Genomic DNA, 3,570 nt, shown 5'->3' on the forward strand with positions numbered 1-3,570 from the left:
TGTCACAGGATTCATGCACAAAGTGAAAATTTCAGATGCTGTCACGCCAGTTCGACAAAAGTTAAGGCGCCTGCCTTTTTCAGTGAGAACAGCTGTGTCTGTGGAAATTGAGAGACTCCTTTCTGCCGGTGTAATAAAACGCATTGATGCATCACCATGGGTTTCACCAATAGTGGTGACAATGAAGAAGACAAGTGGCATAAGAATGTGCGTGGATTTTAGAGAGCCGAATAAGGCGGTGATAATAGACTCTTACCCCTTGCCTCATATGGAAGAATTACTGACTGCTTTAGCAGGGTCCACAGTCTTTTCCACAATTGATCTTGAGAGTGCGTACCACCAAGTACCTTTGCATCCAGAGAGTCGTGATCTAACAGCTTTCATTACACATGATGGACAGTTTAGATTTTGTAGAGTACCATATGGCCTAGCTTCAGCACCCTCAGTGTTTCAAAAAAATGATGGAGTGCATACTTAAAGGCATACCAAATGTGCAGAACTATCTTGATGATGTCATTTGCTTTGGACGCACTGAATCTGAACATGATGCTGTGCTTAACACAGTGCTGAAAAGATTGCATGCAGCTGGATTACGACTAAACACACAAAAGTGTAAATTTAAACAAAAGGCTTTGCGCTTCTTGGGACATTTAGTGACTGCACAAGGTGTTCAGCCTGACACAGAACACTTACAAGCCATATTACAGGCTCCAGCTCCTACAGACGCAACTACCTTGCGTTCATTTTTAGGCATGCTCTCTTGGTATAATAAGTTTATACCCAACTACGCTACCGTAGTCGAGCCGTTACGTGCATGTCTTCGCCAGGAAGGTTCGTTTCAGTGGAACAGTGAGATGGAAAATTGTTTCGCTGCAGTGAAGAAAATGTTGGTTGCAAGTCCAGCATAAGCCCTTTACGACCCTTCCTTACCGTCTGTTATATCGACCGATGCTTCAGATTATGGTCTGGGAGCAATGTTCACGCAAATACACCCTGATAACTCTGAACACACAGTTGCTTTCGCTTCAAGAACTTTAACTCCAACTGAAAGGAAGTACTCCGCAGTGGAAAAAGAAGCGTTAGCTTGCATATGGGCAGTTGAAAAGTGGAGAACATATCTGTGGGGGCACAGATTTACGCTTCGCACGGATCACCAAGCTCTAACTACTTTGCTTTGTACAAAGGGAGCAGACAGAGCTGGAATGCGAATAGCGAGATGGGCTGCACGTCTCTTGTGCTACAACTATAATGTTGTTTATGGTGCAAGTCCTTTGAACAATACAGCGGACTGTCTATCAAGTCTACCCTTGCCAGCCGATACGGCTTTGGATGCGGATTCTGAGCCTGAAATTGTTACGCTACTTTCAACGTCACAGACTGCTGTTAATGCTGCTGAGTTTAAAGCTACTTCACAAGCTTGCCCTGAACTTTCTGATTAACAAAGGCTGGCCTACTTCAGCAAAATCACTGAGTCCAACATTGCTGCCGTACTTCAAATTGCGTCAGGAATTGTGTGCCATGGATGAATTAGTGCTTAGAGGTTCACGTTTCTTAATGCCAGTGGCTCTACGCAGAACAATGGTCACTTTAGCGCATGAGAACCATCAAGGAATAGTTCGGACGAAACAACGCTTGCGAGAGTTGTATTGGTTTCCAGGCATGGACCTTATGGTTCAGACACAAATTGCGCACTGTGCCAAGAGTCGGACAGAACTGCAAAGACTTCTGCTTCTCCATTACAACCAGTACCTTTCCCTGCAGCTCCTTGGTTAAAAGTGGGCTTAGACATAGTTGGACCATTTGAGACCGCTGCATATGACTGCAGATATGCTATTATGCTTACTGACTACTACTCAAAATGGCCGGAAGTTGCATTTACACAGTCAGTTACAGCTTCAGCTGTAGTCGGATTTCTGAACTCTGTTTTCAGCAAACATGGAAACCCAGAATGTCTGGTGACGGATAATGGTCCTCAGCTGATTTCATCAGTCCTTGGTGACTTTCTGAAAGAACGAAATATCGTCCACATCAGAATGGCGGTATATCATCCTGATGCTAACGGTGGAAAGATTTAACAAAGTGCTTAAAGACTGGGTGCAACTGATCATACTACAAAAGCAACAATGGAAACAATCAGTCTTGGACTTTTTGCAAACGTACCGTTCTACTCCGCATGCAACGACTGGTGTTTCTCCATTCGAACTGTTGTACGGTAGGCAAATGAGTACAAAACTTACTGTATTCACGCCGTCTTCCAGTAACCTCCAAGACAAGGTTGTCAGAGAGCGAGTATCAACTCGACAGAAGCAAATGAAACGGTACTACGATGCCAAACGGGGGTCACGGAAGCCTACTTTTCAAGTGGGGGATAAAGTGCGTGTACGCAAACTAACACACGTCCCCAAAGGACACACAAAGTTCACAAGACCTGTGGAAATAACCAAACGTGTACAGTAGGTCCTTGTACATACAAGTTGTCGGACGGACGGACGTGGCACTCATCTCAGTTATCCGTGTTCCCTGAGATACCGAAACAGCCGTCAGATCATTTGGCTGTGGAAGTCCCTGTTACAAATACAGATACTGGACAAAATACAGAAAGACGTTCCGCTAGGCAACGTAAACCACCTAACTGGTTAAAAGACTACGAAAGTAAATAAGAGAGTACATTAGGATTACGGTGAAGAGAAATGCATATGTGATTACGTATTGTCTTTGAACTCAGAATGTTACTATTGTTGTTTACTTGTTGATGTTCAAGAGAATGGGTACTAAATCTGCTGTATCGAATTTAATTGAAGCAGGTACAATAATTCAGTTTCTTTAAGGAACAGTTATTCTAATGTACTAATGCTTAAATGTTTATATGCAATGGTTGGTCAGTCATGTATTTATCATTAAGTCCAGAGAAAATTTAAGGTTTTGATATTAAGATAATCTACTTTTTCACAATATAATGTGTGGTAGTGGGTAGTATTAGTAAAAGAAGCAATCAAGGTCAACGGAACAATTCTTTACTCTTTACACATAACACGTGCAACACTCTTCATCTTCATAATCAAGACTATCTTCTTCTACCACATTACATCTCATCCCTTCATTCCCCATACTGCCCCCTATTGTTTAACAGGAGTATAACAAATACAAGTGCATAAGCAGAAGACACCACATTCTCCCATTACGTAAACAATACATTCATTCATTCATTCATCTTCTACCGCTTATCCGAACTACCTCGGGTCACGAGGAGCCTGTGCCTATCTCAGGCGTCATTGGGCATCAAGGCAAGATACACCCTGGACAGAGTGCCAACCCATCGCAGGGCACACACACACTCTCTCATTCACTCACACAATCACACACTACGGACAATTTTCCAGAGATGCCAATCAACCTACCATGCATGTCTTTGGACCAGGGGGAGGAAACCGGAGTACCCGGAGGAAACCCCCGAGGTACGGGGAGAACATGCAAACTCCACACACACAAGGTGGAGGTGGGAATCGAACCCCCAACCCTGGAGGTGTGAGGCGAACGTGCTAACCACTAAGCCGCCGTGCCCCCCGAAAC

This window comes from Tachysurus vachellii, chromosome 14 (assembly GCF_030014155.1).
Source record: "Tachysurus vachellii isolate PV-2020 chromosome 14, HZAU_Pvac_v1, whole genome shotgun sequence".
NCBI classification, from domain to species: domain Eukaryota; kingdom Metazoa; phylum Chordata; class Actinopteri; order Siluriformes; family Bagridae; genus Tachysurus; species Tachysurus vachellii.